At 37.5% G+C, this 17,702-nt stretch overlaps 2 non-coding genes across 2 annotated transcripts; both read left to right on the top strand.

Moving 5' to 3' along the window:
* Positions 1 to 161: 161 nt before the first annotated feature.
* On the top strand, positions 162 to 269 carry LOC148544646 (small nucleolar RNA R71). Its single transcript, XR_015900342.1, has one exon. It is a non-coding gene; the product is annotated as a small nucleolar RNA R71 (small nucleolar RNA).
* A 7,672-nt stretch (positions 270 to 7,941) lies between these two features.
* On the top strand, positions 7,942 to 8,049 carry LOC148544645 (small nucleolar RNA R71). The gene has a single exon (XR_015901854.1). It is a non-coding gene; the product is annotated as a small nucleolar RNA R71 (small nucleolar RNA).
* The last annotated feature ends 9,653 nt before the right edge of the window (positions 8,050 to 17,702 follow it).

Genomic DNA, 17,702 nt, shown 5'->3' with positions numbered 1-17,702 from the left:
GAAGTGTACATGAACTGGTTATTAGCAACCATGTCAATGAGTTCCTGAACTTCTGCAGGCGTTTTCTTTAGGTGAATGGATCCACCTGCAGAAGTATCCAATAACATCTTAGCTAATTCAGACAGACCATCATAGAATATATCCAGGATGGTCCATTCTGAAAGCATGTCAGAAGGACACTTTTTGGTCAGTTTCTTGTATCTCTCCCAAGCTTCATAGAGGGATTCACCTTCTTTCTGTCTGAAGGTTTGAACATCCACTCTAAGCTTACTCAGTTTTTGAGGAGGAAAGAACTTGGCTAAGAAAGCCTTGACCAGCTTATCCCAAGAGTTCAGGCTATCCTTAAGTTGAGAGTCCAACCATATTCTAGCTCTGTCTCTTACAGCAAAAGGGAAAAGCATGAGCCTGTAGATTTCAGGATCTACTCCATTAGTCTTAACAGTATCACAGATCTGCAAGAATTCAGTTAAGAACTGAAAGGGATCTTCAGATGGAAGTCCATGAAACTTGCAGTTTTGTTGCATCAGAGAAACTAATTGAGGTTTCAGCTCAAAATTGTTTGCTCTAATGGTAGGGATGGAGATACTTCTTCCATGTAAATTGGAATTAGGTGCAGTAAAGTCACCAAGCATCCTCCTTGCATTATTATTATTTTCGGCTGCCATCTCCTCTTCCTGTTCGAAAATTTCTGTAAGGTTATCTCTGGATTGTTGTATTTTAGCTTCTCTTAGTTTTCTCTTCAGAGTCTTTTTAGGTTCAGGGTCTGCTTCAACAAGAATATTCTTGTCCTTGCTCCTGCTCATATGAAAAAGAGGGAACAGAAAAATAATAATAATAGGGATCCTTTTTACCCAGGTATAGAGGTTCCGCTGTGTGAGTAGAAGAAGAAAAGAATGTAATATAAAGAAGGGAGAAGAGAAAATTCGAACACAGATGGCAGAGAGGGTTCGAATTTGGGTGAGATGAAGTGTTAGTAGATGAATAAATAAATAGAAGGAGATGAGAGAGAAAGAGGATATTCGAAAATAAAATTTTGAAAAGGGGTTAGTGATTTTCGAAAATTAGGAAAAAGTTAAAGTTAAAATTAAAAATTAAAACAATTAATTAATTAAAAAGAATTTTTGAAAAAGAGGGAGTTATTTTCGAAAATTAAAGAGGGATAGTTAGTTAAGTAGTTTTGAAAGAGATAAGAAACAAACAAAAAGTTAATTAGTTTGTTGAAAAAGATTTGAAAATCAATTTTGAAAAGATAAGAAGATAAGAAGTTAGAAAAGATATTTGAAAATCAAATTTTTGAAAAAGATAAGATTTAAAAAAAAAGATATGATAGGAAGATATGATTAGAATTAGTTTTGAAAAAGATTTGATTTTTTAAAATCATAATTAATGACTTGACTCACAAGAAATCACAAGATATGATTCTAGAATTTAAAGTTTGAATCTTTCTTGACAAGCAAGTAACAAACTTGAAATTTTTGAATCAAAACATTAATTAATGAGAATATTTTCAAAAATTATAAGATAAAATTAAGAAAAGATTTTTGAAAAATATTTTTAAAATTTTCGAAAATAAAAAATGAAAAAGATTTGATTTTTGAAAGAGATTTTGAAAAAGATAAGATTTTTAAATTGAAAATTTGATTTGACTCATAAAAACAACCAGATTTTAAAATTTTTGAAAAAGTCAATCCAAATTTTTGAAATTTATGAGTGAAAAAGGGAAAGATATTTTTTTTATTTTTGAATTTTGAATGATAAAAGAGAAAAACATGAAAATGATGCAATGCATGAAAATTTTGGATCAAAACAATGAATGCATGCAAGAATGCTATGAATGTCAAGATGAACACCAAAAACACTTTGAAGATCAAGATGAACACCAAGAACATATTTTTGATAAATTTTCAAGAAAAGAAAACATGCAAGACACCAAACTTAGAAATTTTTCATGTATGGATACTATGAATGCAAGAATGCATATGAAAAACAAGAAAAGACACAAAACAAGAAAATATGAAGATCAATCAAGAAGGTTTATCAAGAACAACTTGAAGATCATGATGAATGCAATGCATGAATGCAATTTTCGAAAAAATGCAAGATGAGTATGCAGTTGACACCAAACTTAAAATTTGACTCAAGACTCAAACAAGAAACACAAAATATTTTTGGTTTTTATGATTTTATGAATTTTTTATATTTTCTTTTAAATTTTTTTTTCCGAAAAACATATGGAAAAAGAAAATAAGAAATCCAAATCTTTAAGAAGAATTCCAGGAATCTTTCAATATTAGCCCAAAGCTCCAATCAAGGGGTTGGACATGGCTTAATAGCCAGTCAAGCTTTAGCTTGTAAATCAGGTGGATCAGGAACAGCAGCAGGTGGATTAGCAACAACTAGCTTGCTCTTGATAATGTTGGGTTGGGAGCCCCAGTCCAAATGAATTTAGACATGGCTTTACAGCCAGTCAGGCTTCAACATGCTTCATGAAACACTAGAATTCATTCTTAAAAAATTTTAGAATAATTTTCGAAAACAGATGAGAAATTTTTGAAAGAAATTTTTTTTTTGAAAAAATTTTTTTTGAAGATAAAACAAAAAGAAAATTACCCAATTTGAGCAACAAGATGAACCGTCAGTTGTCTAAACTCGAACAATCCCCGGCAACGGCGCCAAAAACTTGGGTAACTCTCCCTGGCATGGCGCCAATAACTGGTGCACAATACCATGGTCCAAACATAACTTCACAACTTCGCACAACTACCCAGCAAGTGCACTGGGTCGTCCAAGTAATAAACCTTACGTGAGTAAGGGTCGATCCCACGGAGATTGTTGGTATGAAGCAAGCTATGGTCACCTTGTAAATCTCAGTCAGGCGGATATCAAATGGTTATGGAGTTTTTGAATAATAATAATAAATAAATAGAAAATAAGGATAGAAACACTTATGTAATTCATTGGTGAGAATTTCAGATAAGCGTATAGAGATGCTTTCGTTCTTCTGAACTTTTGCTTTCCTGCTGTCTTCATCCAATCAGTCCTACTCCTTTCCATGGCAAGCTTTATGTAAGGGCATCACCGTTGTCAATGGCTACATCCCATCCTCTCTGTCAAAATGGTCCAAATGCTCTGTCACGGCATGGCTAATCATCTGGAGGTTCTCGATTATACTGGAATAGGATTTACTATCCTTTTGCGTCTGTCACTATGCCTAGCACTCGCGAGTTTGAAGTTCGTCACAGCCATCCCTTCCCAGATCCTACTCGGAATACCACAGACAAGGTTTAGACTTTTCGGATCTCAGGAATGGCCATCCATGGGTTCTAACTTATACCACGAAGATACTAATAACTCAGACTTGGTCCCCTGTATTAGATATCTAAGAGATACTCATTCTAGCTTGGTTGCATGTAGAACGGAAGTGTTTGTTAGGCACGCGTTCATAAGTGAGAATGATGATGAGCGTCACATAATCATCACATTCATCATGTTCTTGGGTGAGAATGGATATCTTAGAAGCGGAATAAGTTGAATTGAATAGAAAACAGTAGTACTTTGCATTAATTCATGAGGAACAGCAGAGCTCCACACCTTAATCTATGGAGTGTAGAAACTCTACCGTTGAAAATGCATAAGTGATGAAGGTCCAGGGATGGGCGAATGGCCATCCCCCATGATCTAAGAACTAAACGTCCCAAGATGCCTAATACAATAGTAAAAGGTCCTATTTATACTAAACTAGCTACTAGGGTTTACAGAAGTCAGTAATTGATGTATAAATCTACTTCCGGGGCCCACTTGGTGTGTGCTTGGGCTGAGCATGAAGTTTACATGTGGAGAGGTCATTTTTGGAGTTGAACGCCAGTTTGTAACATGTTTCTGGCGTTCAACTCTGGCTTGTGACGTGTTTCTGGCGTTTAACTCCAGACTGCAGCGTAGAACTGGCGTTCAACGCCCTTTTGCGTCATCTAAACTCGGCCAAAGTATGGACTATTATATATTGCTGGAAAGCCCTGGATGTCTACTTTCCAACGCAATTGGAAGCGCGCCATTTTGAGTTCTGTAGCTTCAGAAAACCCACTTTGAGTGCAGGGAGGTCAGAATCCAACAGCATCAGTAGTCCTTCTTCTACCTCTGAATCTGATTTCTGCCAGAAAATACCTGAAATCACAGAAAAACACACAAACTCATAGTAAAGTCCAGAAATGTGAATTTAACATAAAAACTAATAAAAACATCCCTAAAAGTAACTAGATCCTACTAAAAACAATGACAAAAAGCGTATAAATTATCCGCTCATCACAACACCAAACTTAAATTGTTGCTTGTCCCCAAGCAACTGAAAATCAAATAGGATAAAAAGAAGAGAATATACTATAAATTCCAAACTATCAATGAAACATAGCTCCAATCAGATGAGCGGGACTTGTAGCTTTTTGCCTCTTGAATAGTTTTGGCATCTCACTTTATCCATTGAAGTCCAGAATGATTGGCATCTATAGGAACTCAGAGTTCAGATAGTGTTATTGATTCTCCTAGTTCAGTATGTTGATTCTTGAACACAGCTACTTTATGAGTCTTGGCCGTGGCCCTAAGCACTTTGTTTTCCAGTATTACCACCAGATACATAAAGGCCACAGACACATAACTGGGTGAACATTTTCAGATTGTGACTCAGCTTTGCTAAAGTCCCCAATTAGAGGTGTCCAGGGTTCTTAAGCACATTTTTCTTTTTGCTTTGGACCTTGACTTTAACCGCTCAGTCTCAAGTTTTCACTTGACACCTTCACGCCACAAGCACATGGTTAGGGACAGCTTGGTTTAGCCGCTTAGGCCAGGATTTTATTCTTTTAGGCCCTCCTATCCACTGATGCTCAAAGCCTTGGGATCCTTTTTATTACCCTTGCCTTTTGGTTTTAAGGGTTACTGGCTTTTTGCTCTTGCCTCATGGTTTTAAGAGCTTTTGGCTTTTTCTGCTTGCTTTTTCTTTTTCTTTCTCTTTTTTTTTCGCCATTTTTCTTCTCTTTTTTTTTCTGCAAGCTTTTTGTATTCACTGCTTTTTCTTGCTTCAAGAATCATTTTTATGATTTTTCAGATTATCAAATAACATTTCTCCTTATCATCATTCTTTCAAGAGCCGACATATTTAACATTCTTAAACAACAACTTCAAAAGACATATGCACTGTTCAAGCATTCATTCAGAAAACAAAAAGTATTGTCACCACATCAATATAATTAAACTAAGTTCAAGGATAAATACAAAACTCATGTACTTCTTGTTCTTTTGAATTAAAAATATTTTTCATTTAAGAGAGGTGATGGATTCATATTCATTACTTTAAGGCATAGACACTTAGACACTAATGATCATGTAATAAAGACACAAACATAGATAAACATTTAACATAAGAAAAAAACAGAAAATTTAAGAACAAAGAATGAGTCCACCTTAGTGATGGTGGCGTTTTCTTCTTGAGAAACCAATGATGTCCTTGAGCTATTCTATGTCTCTTCCTTGTCTTTGTTGCTCCTTTCTCATTGCTTTTTGATCTTCTCTAATTTCATGGAGGATGATGGAGTGCTCTTGATGTTCCACCCTTAGTTGCTCCCAATAATTGTGTGGGGGAAAATGTATCCCCTGAGGTATCTCAGGGATCTCTTGATTTGCAGTCAAATGTTCTACCACTGAGCTATAGATCCTTGATGGAAGCTTTTGTTTTCCCTTTAAAAAAAAAGCTATGCTTTTACCACACCAAACTTAGAATGTTGCTCGCCCTCGAGCAAAAGAAGAAAGAATAGATGGAGAAGAAGATGTGGAAAAAAAACTAGGATTATGAGGAGGGAAGGTGGGGATCCTGTGGGGTTCACAGATCTTGAGGTGTCAAGGATTTACATCCCTGCACCAATTAGGCATGTAAAATGCCTTTGCATGCAATTCTGGCATTTAAACGCTGAACTGATGCTTGTTCTGGGCGTTCAGCGCCCAGATGCAGCATGTTTCTGGCGTTGAACGCCAGCTTCATGCTTGTTTCTGGTGTTTAGCGCCAGCTCCATGCTCTGTTCTGGCATTGAACGCCAGCCAGATGCTCCTTACTGGCGTTTGAACGCCAGTGAACTCCTCCTCCAGGGTGTGCTGTTTTTCATGCTATTTTTGTTTTTTCTTCAATTTTTTCAGTTGTTTTTGTGACTCCACATGATCATGAACCTATGAAGACATATAACTAGTAAAAAGTATAATTAAATAAAAATTGGGTTGCCTCCCAACAAGCGCTTCTTTAATGTCAATAGCTTGACAGTGGGCTCTCATGGAGCCTCACAAATGTTCAGAGCATTGTTGAGACTTCCCAACACCAAACTTAGAGTTTGATTGTGGGGGCTCTGGTTGACTCTATTTTGAGAGAAGCTTATTGTGCCTCTTTTCCATGTTTACAGAAGGATGTCTTTGAGTTTTAAACTCAAGGGAGTCCTCATTCAATTGAAGAACTAGTTCACCTCTGTTAATATCAATCACAGCTCTTGCTGTGGCTAGGAAGGGTCTTCCAAGGATGATGGATTCATCCTCATCCTTCCCAGTATCTAGGATTATGAAATCAGTAGGGATGTAAAGGCTTTCAACCTTTACTAACGTGTCCTCTACTTGTCCATAAGCCTGTTTTCTTGAGTTGTCTGCCATCTCTAATGAGATTTTAGCAGCTTGCACCTCAAAGATTCCAAGTTTCTCCATTACAGAGAGTGGCATGAGGTTTATTCCTGACCCAACGTCACATAGAGCCTTCTCAAAGGTCATGGTGCCTATGGTACAAGATATTAGGAACTTTCCAGGATCATGTTTCTTCTGAGGCAATCTCAGTTGATCCAATGCATTTAGTTCATTGGTGAACAGGGGAGGTTCATCTCCCCAAGTCTCTTTACCAAATAAATTGGCATTCAGCTTCATGATTGCACCAAGGAACTTGGCAACTTGCTCTTCAGTAACATCTTCATTCTCTTCAGAAGAGGAGTACTCTTCAGAGCTCATGAATGGCATAAGGAGGTTCAATGGAATCTCTATGGTCTCTAGATGAGCCTCAGATTCCTTTGGTTCCTCAGAGGAAAACTCCTTATTGATCACTGGACGTCCCAGGAGGTCTTCCTCCTTGGGATTCACGTCCCTCTCCTCTCTTGTGGGTTCGGCCATGATGGTCAATTCAATGGCCTTGCACTCTCCTTTTGAATTCTCTTCTGTATTGCTTGGGAGAGTACTAGGAGGGGTTTCAGTGATTCTTTTACTCAGCTGGCCCACTTGTGCTTCCAAATTTCTAATGGAGGACCTTGTTTCATTCATGAAACTCACAGTAGCCTTAGATAGATCAGAGACTAAGTTTGCTAAATTAGAGGTATTTTGTTCAGAGTTCTCTGTCTGTTGCTGAGTGGATGATGGAAAAGGCTTGCTATTGCTAAACCTGTTTCTTGCACCATTATTAAAGCCTTGTTGAGGCTTTTGTTAATCCTTCCATGAGAGATTTGGGTGGTTTCTCCATGAGGGATTATAGGTGTTTCCATATGGTTCACCCATGTAATTCACCTCTGCTATTGCAGGGTTTTCAGGATCATAAGCTTCTTCTTCAGAAGATGCCTCTTGAGTACTGTTGGATGCAGCTTGCATTCCATTCAGACTCTGAGAAATCATGTTGAATTGCTGAGTCAATATTTTGTTCTGAGCCAATATGGCATTCAGAGTATCAATTTCAAGAACTCCCTTCTTCTGAGGTGTCCCATTATTCTCAGGATTCCTCTCAGAAGTGTACATGAACTGGTTATTAGCAACCATGTCAATGAGTTCTTGAGCTTCTGCAGGCGTTTTCTTTAGGTGAATGGATCCACCTGCAGAAGTATCCAATGACATCTTAGCTAATTCAGACAGACCGTCATAGAATATATCCAGGATGGTCCATTCTGAAAGCATGTCAGAAGGACACTTTTTGGTCAGTTCCTTGTATCTCTCCCAAGCTTCATAGAGGGATTCACCTTCTTTCTGTCTGAAGGTTTGAACATCCACTCTAAGCTTACTCAGCTTTTGAGGAGGAAAGAACTTGGCTAAGAAAGCCTTGACCAGCTTATCCCAAGAGTTCAGGCTATCCTTAGGTTGAGAGTCCAACCATATTCTAGCTCTGTCTCTTACAGCAAACGGGAAAAGCATGAGCCTGTAGACTTCAGGATCTACTCCATTAGTCTTAACAGTATCACAGACCTGCAAGAATTCAGTTAAAAACTGAAAGGGATCTTCAGATGAAAGTCCATAAAACTTGCAGTTTTGTTGCATCAGAGAAACTAATTGAGGTTTCAGCTCAAAATTGTTTGCTCCAATGGTAGGGATGGAGATGCTTCTTCCATGTAAATTGGAATTAGGTGCAGTAAAGTCACCAAGCATCCTCCTTGCATTATTATTATTTTCGGCTACCATCTCCTCTTCCTGTTCGAAAATTTCTGTAAGGTTATCTCTGGATTATTGTATTTTAGCTTCTCTTAGTTTCCTCTTCAGAGTCCTTTCAGGTTCAGGGTCTGCTTCAACAAGAATGTTCTTGTCCTTGCTCCTGCTCATATGAAAAAGAGGGAATAGAAAAATAATAATAATAGGGATCCTTTTTACCCAGGTATAGAGGTTCCCCTGTGTGAGTAGAAGAAGAAAAGAATGTAATATAAAGAAGGGAGAAGAGAAAATTCGAACACAGATGGCAGAGGGAGTTCGAATTTGGGTGAGATGAAGTGTTAGTAGATGAATAAATAAATAGAAGGAGATGAGAGAGAAAGAGGATATTCGAAAATAAAATTTTGAAAAGGGGTTAGTGATTTTTGAAAATTAGGAAAAAGTTAAAGTTAAAATTAAAAATTGAAACAATTAATTAATTAAAAGAATTTTTGAAAAAGAGGGAGTTATTTTCGAAAATTAAAGAGGGATAGTTAGTTAGGTAGTTTTGAAAGAGATAAGAAACAAACAAAAAGTTAATTAGTTAGTTGAAAAAGATTTGAAAATCAATTTTGAAAAGATAAGAAGATAAGAAGTTAGAAAAGATATTTGAAAATCAAATTTTTGAAAAAGATAAGATTTAAAAAAAAAAAGATATGATAGAAAGATATGATTAGAATTAGTTTTGAAAAAGATTTGATTTTTAAAATCATAATTAATGACTTGACTCACAAGAAATCACAAGATATGATTCTAGAACTTAAAGTTTGAATTTTTCTTGACAAGCAAGTAACAAACTCGAAATTTTTGAATCAAAAAATTAATTAATGAGAATATTTTCAAAAATTATAAGATAAAATTAAGAAAAGATTTTTGATAAAAAATATTTTTAAAATTTTCGAAAATAAATAAGAAAAATGAAAAAGATTTGATTTTTGAAAAAGATTTTGAAAAAGATAAGATTTTTAAATTGAAAATTTGATTTGACTCATAAGAACAACTAGATTTTAAAAAGTTTTGAAAAAGTCAACTCAAATTTTCAAAATTTATGAGTGAAAAAGGGAAAGATATTTTTTTTTTTTTTTGAATTTTTAATGATGAAAGAGAAAAACATGAAAATGATGCAATGCATGAAAATTTTGGATCAAAACAATGAATGCATGCAAGAATGCTATGAATGTCAAGATGAACACCAATAACACTTTGAAGATCATGATGAACATCAAGAACATATTTTTGAAAGACTTTTAATGCAAAAAAAACATGCAAGACACCAAACTTAGAAATGTTTAATGCTTAGACACTAAGAATTCAAGAATGCATATGAAAAACACCATACAACACAAAACAAGAAAATATCAAGATCAAACAAGAAGACTTACCAAGAACAACTTGAAGATCATGAAGAACACTATGAATGCATGATTTTTTTTCGAAAAATGCAATATGAATATGCAATTGACACCAAACTTAAAAATTGACTCAAGACTCAAACAAGAAACATGAAATATTTTTTTATGATTTTTTTGGATTTTTTCGAAAATTAATGTGAAAAAGAAAAATAAGGATTCCAAAATTTTTAATATGAATTCCAGGAATCTTGTACTCTTAGTCTAAAGCTCCAATCTGAGGGTTAGACATGGCTTAATAGCCAGTCAAGCTTTAGCATGTAAATCAGGTGGATCAGGAACAGCAGCAGGTGGATTAGCAACAACTGGCTTGCTCTTGATAATGTTGGGTTGGAAGCCCCAGTCCAAATAAATTTAGACATGGCTTTACAGCCAGCCAGGCTTCACATGCTTTATGAAACTCTAGAATTCATTCTTAAAAATTCTGAAGAACATAATAAAAATTTTTGAAAAGAATTTTTAAAATTTTTTTAAAAACAAAATAAGAAGAAAATTACCTAATCTGAGCAACGTGATGAACCATCAGTTGTCCAAACTCGAACAATCCCCGGCAACGGCGCCAAAAACTTCATAATGCGAAATTGTTACTCTGAGGTTGTAAAATTTGTTGTTCGTTCTCTCCCTGGCATGGCGCCAATAACTGGTGCACAATACCATGGTCCAAACATAACTTCACAACTTCGCACAACTAACCAGCAAGTGCACTGGGTCGTCCAAGTAATAAACCTTACGTGAGTAAGGGTCGATCCCACGGAGATTGTTGGTATGAAGCAAGCTATGGTCACCTTGTAAATCTCAGTCAGGCGGATATCAAATGGTTATGATGTTTTCGAATAATAATAATAAATAAATAGAAAATAAGGATAGAAACACTTATGTAATTCATTGGTGAGAATTTCAGATAAGCGTATAGAGATGCTTTCGTTCTTCTGAACTTCTGCTTTCCTGCTGTCTTCATCCAATCAGTCCTACTCCTTTCCATGGCAAGCTTTATGTAAGGGCATCACCGTTGTCAATGGCTACATCCCATCCTCTCTGTGAAAATGGTCCAAATGCTCTGTCACGGCATGGCTAATCATCTGGAGGTTCTCGATCATACTGGAATAGGATTTACTATCCTTTTGCGTCTGTCACTATGCCCAGCACTCGCGAGTTTGAAGTTCGTCACAGCCATCCCTTCTCAGATCCTACTCAGAATACCACAGACAAGGTTTAGACTTTTCGGATCTCAGGAATGGCCATCCATGGGTTCTAACTTATACCACGAAGATACTAATAACTCGGACTCGGTCCCCTGTATTAGATATCTAAGAGATACTCATTCTAGCTTGGTTGCATGTAGAACGGAAGTGTTTGTCAGGTACGCGTTCATAAGTGAGAATGATGATGAGCGTCACATAATCATCACATTCATCATGCTCTTGGGTGCGAATGGATATCTTAGAAGCGGAATAAGTTGAATTAAATAGAAAATAGTAGTACTTTACAGTAATTCATGAGGAACAGCAGAGCTCCACACCTTAATCTATGGAGTGTAGAAACTCTACCGTTGAAAATACATAAGTGATGAAGGTCCAGGCATGGCCGAATGGCCAGCCCCCATGATCTAAGAACTGAACGTCCCAAGATGCCTAATACAATAGTAAAAGGTCCTATTTATACTAAACTAGCTATTAGGGTTTACAGAAGTAAGTAATTGATGTATAAATCCACTTCCGGGGCCCACTTGGTGTGTGCTTGGGCTGAGCTTGAAGTTTACACATGGAGAGGTCATTCTTGGAGTTGAACGCCAGTTTGTAACGTGTTTCTGGCGTTCAACTCTGGCTTGTGACGTGTTTCTGGCGTTTAACTCCAGACTGTAGCGTAGAACTGGCGTTCAACGCCCTTTTACATCATCTAAACTCGGCCAAAGTATGGACTATTATATATTGCTAGAAAGCCCTAGATGTCTACTTTCCAACACAATTGAAAGCGCGCCATTTTGAGTTTTGTAGCTCCAGAAAATCCACTTTGAGTGCAGGGAGGTCAGAATCCAACAGCATCAGCAGTCCTTCTTCTACCTCTGAATCTGATTTCTGCTCAAGTCCCTCAATTTCAGCCAGAAAATACCTGAAATCACAGAAAAACACACAAACTCATAGTAAAGTCCAGAAATATGAATTTAACATAAAAACTAATAAAAACATCCCTAAAAGTAACTAGATCCTACTAAAACATACTAAAAACAATGCCAAAAAGCGTATAAATTATCCGCTCATCACATATGCATATGATCAATCCTCTTGGCAACAACCTCCACCAATACACTATGAAGAAGATCCATTCTATGATGCATACCAATCAAATGGCTATGGTGAGCATCCTTGTGACTTTCAAGAACCACCACCATATGCCTATGAGTCATATCCTCAACATGAACCTCAACCACACTCACAAGCCTATTTTCACCAAACACCTCCATATGACCTTGATCCATATCCACCATACCAACCACCTTTTGAACCATATGAGCCATACATGGAACCACCATTCCAAAATTACTACTCCCAAGAACCACCTCAATATGCACCACCACCTTACCAAGAAGAATCACCTTCCTATTATGAACCTATTCTCCAAGACATTGAACCATCCTACCCATCCCAATCCTCAATGGATGAAACCCTTAGCCTTATACTTCAAGGGTAAGGAGAGATGCAAAGGGAGATACTAGAATTTGTGGCTACCTTGATTAAGGTAGTAAGCATTTTAACCTCCCAATATTTGAGCACCCAAAGCACTCCCATGGTCACATCTGGGAAATTAATTGAAAATCATAGCATGAAGGAGAGATTGAAAACTTCGGTGGAAAATGAGGGATGTTATTTTGTATTAGAGCAATTGGAGGAGCCTATGATCATTGAAGAAGAGGAAGAAGTGGTTGAAGACTTAGAAGATGCGGAACCTCCTTGGGAACCTAAAGTTGAAGAGAACCTCTCCAAGAAGAGTGAATTTGATGTTGAGGAGGAGAGTGCACAACCTCCAAAACAATATTTGAATGAAGACTTGGAGGGAATGAAGCAAGAATTGAGTTCCCTTGGAGATGAAGACCATGCATCCAATCTTCTTGGTGGTGAATCCTTTGAATTTGAAGAACCTTCTCCCAATGAGATGGAAAGCAATGTGGAGGTAGATTTTTCCCTTCCTCCCATTTATGATTTGAGTGATGGAGAAGAGTTAGATGAAATTGATGAACAAAGGATTGAAAGTGAAGAAGTTTGTGAAGAGGTGGAGGCAAACAAGGAAGATCATAAGGGAGTAGAGCTTACAAGCACATTGGAGATACCTCTTCCCAAGCCACCACCATCCATTCTTTCATTCAAGTGGGTAAATTCCTTATACTTAAGCTTTATTATTCCCCTTGAATATGGATTTCTTGAGACGGATGGTCAACTTAGATATATTTGTGGCTTTAAGAGCAAAAGGAAGATGGCTAGTGGTTGGAAATATCATTCTAGGTGCATGAGCTACACGTTCAAAGTTTAATTGCAAGGGTTGGTGTAGAACTAGATTGCTTGGGTCTAGGATGATGTTTGGTCACTTTATTGAGAATTCACCTTGTTTACCACCCACATGGAATAATGATAATCAACTCAAAGATGGGTGTAGAAACAAGATATGGGATCCCGGCATACATGAGGATCAACTTTGGGAGCCCATAGTCTATGAAGAACTCCATCAAAGCTTGGGAGAATTGAACTTGAAGAGTGGAGCTCATTGAAAATGCAAGCATTGGTGGATGTTCAAGGATGGATTCAAGCACAAGCCACTGATGAGCGGATATTTTATACGCTTTTTGGGGATAATTTCATATAGTTTTGAGTATGTTTTAGTTAGTTTTTAGTCTATTTTTATTAGTTTTTAGGAAAAATTCATATTTCTGGACTTTACTATGAGTTGTGTGTTTTTCTGTAATTTCAGGTATTTTTCTGGCTGAAATTGAAGGAGTTGAGCAAAAATCTGATTCAGGCTGAAAAAGGACTGCTGATGCTGTTGGATTCTGACCTCCCTTCACTCAAAGTGGATTTTCTGGAGCTACAGAACTCGATATGGCATGCTTCCAATTGCGTTGGAAAGTAGACATCCAGGGCTTTCCAGCAATATATAATAGTCCATACTTTGCACAAGGATAGATGACGTAAACTGGCGTTCAACGCCAGTTCTCTGCCCAATTCTGGCGTCCAGCGCCAGAAAAGGATCAAAAGCTGGAGTTGAACGCCCAAACTGGCACAAAAACTGGCGTTCAACTCCACAAATGGCCTCTGCACGTGAATTGCTTAAGTCTCAGCCCCAGCACACACCAAGTGGGCCCTAGCACACAGAAGTGGGCCCCAGAAGTGAATTTCTGCATCATCCATCATATTTTATCCAATTTTTGTAAACCTAGGCTACTAGTTTAGTATTTAAACAACTTTTAGAGACTTATTTTGTATCTCATGACATTTCAGATCAAAACTTGGTATTCTCTGACGGCATGAGTCTCTAAACCCCATTGTTGGGGGTGAGGAGCTCTGCTGTGTCTCGATGAATTAATGCAAGTATTTCTGTTTTCCATTCAAACACGCTTGTTCCTATCTAAGATGTTCATTCGCGCTTAACTGTGATGGAGGTGATGAGCTGTGACACTCATCACCTTCCTCAAATCATGAACGTGTGCCTGACAACCACCTCCGTTCTATATACGATTGAATGAGTATCTCTTAGATTCCTTAATCAGAATCTCCGTGGTATAAGCTAGAACTGATGGCAGCATTCATGAGAATCCGGAAAGTCTAAACCTTGTCTGTGGTATTCCGAGTAGGATTCAAGGATTGAATGACTGTGACGAGCTTCAAACTCTTGAAGGCTGGGCGTTAGTGACAGACGCAAAAGGATAGTAAATCCTATTCCAACCGGATCGAGAACCAACCGGTGATTAGCCGTGCTGTGACAGAGCACGTGAGCGTAGTTTTAACTGGGAGGACGGAAGGTAGCCATTGACAACGGTGATCCACCAACACACAGCTTGCCATAGGAGGGCGTGCGTGCGTGAATCAGAAGACAGAGGAAAGCAGAGATTCAGAAGACAAAGCATCTCCAAAACCCCAACATATTCTCCATTACTGCACAACAAGTAATCTTTAATTTATGCTCTCTTGGTTATTCACAATTCAACTGATAAACATAATTGACTTCCTGACTAAGATTTACAAGATAACCATAGATTGCTTCAAACCAACAATCTCCGTGGGATTCGACCCTTACTCACGTGAGGTATTACTTGGACGACCCAGTGCACTTGCTGGTTAGTGGTACGCGTTGTGAAAAGTGTGATTCACAATTCGTGCACCAAGTTTTTGGCGCCGTTGCCGGGGATTGTTCGTGTTTGAACAACTGACGGATTATTTTGTTGCTTAGATTAGGAAAAAAATCTTTCTTTTTGGTTTAGAGTCTTTTATTATTTATCCCTTGTTAAAACACTTTAAATTTATAACTCAGTTAGTTAGAACGTGGTGTTTATGTTCATGGTAATTGGCTATCATAATTTTTTTTAAAACCTTTTTCAAAAATAATTTTTCTATTAAATCCTGTGCCAAACTTTAAGTTTGGTGTTTTCAAAAATAATCTTTCTTAAAATTTTTGAAAATTCCATAACTCATTTGGCTAGAGCGTTAATCTGTGTTCTTGGTAATTGGGTTAGAGTCTTTTATACTCTTTTCAAAACCTTCTTTTTCATAAATAATATTTTCTCTATTAAATTGTGTGCCAAACTTTAAGTTTGGTGTTTTCTTGTTGAATTCCCTTTGGTTTTCGAAAATTTTGGTGGTTTTCTAAAAATTTTAAGTTTGGTGTTCTTTCTTCATGTTCTTGTGTTCTTGTGAGTCTTCAAAGTGTTCTTGAGTTTTCCTTGTGTCTTGATCTTAAAATTTTTAAGTTTGGTGTTCCTTGGTGTTTTCCCTCCAAAATTTTCAAAAACAAGGAGCATTAGATCTAAAAATTTTAAATCTTGTACTATCTTATTGTTTTTCTCTCTCCTCACTAAATTTAAAAATATCTTTTCTCTCTATTTTTAAAAACAAATTTTCGAAAATTATATACAAAAAAAAATTTTAATCTCAAAATTCAAATTCTTTTTAGTTATTTTATTTTATTTAAGTATTTACTTCTTATAAAATAAAATAAATAAAAAGGTAAATCAGTCCAAGTTATATCCATTATGGACATAAGTGGAAATGAACAGTCCAGGAGGACTCTGGGGTCATATTCTAACCCCTCTACTGCTTCATATGGGAGTAGCATATGCATACCCTCCATTGGAGTTAGTAGCTTTGAGTTGAATCCTCAGCTCATTATCATGGTGCAGCAAAGTTGCCAGTATTCCGGTCTTCCACAGGAAGAACCTACAGAGTTTCTGGCACAATTTCTACAAATTGCTGACACAGTACATGATAAGAAAATAGATCAGGATGTCTACAGACTATTACTGTTTCCATTTGCTGTAAAAGATCAAGCTAAGAGGTGGTTAAATAACCAACCTAAGGCCAGCATAAAAACATGGAAACAGCTAACAGAAAAATTCCTGAATCAGTATTTTCCTCCAAAAAGGATGACACAGCTAAGGCTGGACATCCAAGGCTTTAAACAAGGAGATAATGAATCTCTTTATGATGCCTGGGAGAGATACAGAGAGATGCTAGGAAAATGCCCCTCTGAAATGTTTTCAGAGTGGGTTCAGTTAGACATCTTCTACTATGGGCTTGCAGAAGGAGCTCAGATGTCTCTAGATTACTCAGCGGGTGGATCTATCCATATGAGAAAGACAATTGAAGAGGCTCAAGAGCTCATTGATACAGTTGCCAGGAATCAGCATCTGTATCTAAGCAGCAACCTTCCATGAATGAAGAGGTTAAAACAGTAACTACTGAATTCAGTACTGTAAAACAAGCTGCTGAATTCAATCAGCAATTGGATTTTCTAACAAAGCAGCTAGCTGAATTCAAAGACAGGCTACAGGAGACAAGGATAGCTAATATACATATGGACGAACAGTTTAAGCAAACAAAGCAGCAGCTATCAAGGCAAATAGCAGAAGAATGCCAAGCAGTTCAATTAAGAAGTGGGAAAACATTAAATACCCCACCTCAAGGCATCAAAAATTCAAGAAATGAGCGACCCACCAAAGATTCACCTGAGGACAGTAAGAGCCCAGGGAAAAATAATTCTGGCACTAAAACGCCAGAAAATGGGTGGAAGGCTGGCGCTGAACGCCCAGACCATGCCCAAAACTGGCATTCAGCGCCAGAAACAAGGCAGGATTGGCGTTCAACGCTAGAAATGGGCAAGAATCTGGCGTTGAACGCCCAAATGGGGCAGAATCCAGCGTTGAACGCCCAACATGGGCACATTTCTGGCGTTCAGGCGCCAGGAACAGACAGTGAGCTGGCATCTAACGTCACTCCAGCTTCTGACTCTGGCACTCAATTGCCAGTGAGGGATCAGACACACACAAGTGCTGATAGCAACCCCTCTAAAAAGGCTTCTTTAACCACTAAGGTTGAGGAATACAAAGCCAAGATACCTTATCCTCAAAAACTCCAGAAAGAGGAGCAGGATAAGCAATTTGCTCGCTTTGCAGATTATCTAAGGACTCTTGAAATAAAGATTCCATTTGCAGAGGCACTTGAGCAAATACCTTCTTATGCCAAGTTCATGAAAGAGATCTTGAGTCATAAAAAGGAGTGGAGAGAAACAGAAAGAGTTCTCCTCACTGAAGAATGCAGTGCAGTCATTCTGAAAAGCTTTCCTGAAAAGCTTAAAGACCCTGGG

The sequence above is a fragment of the Arachis ipaensis genome, chromosome B9 (assembly GCF_059453495.1).
Source record: "Arachis ipaensis isolate K30076 ecotype BB chromosome B9, ASM5945349v1, whole genome shotgun sequence".
Lineage (NCBI taxonomy): Eukaryota > Viridiplantae > Streptophyta > Magnoliopsida > Fabales > Fabaceae > Arachis > Arachis ipaensis.
This window is presented reverse-complemented; position numbering and strand designations above follow the sequence as displayed.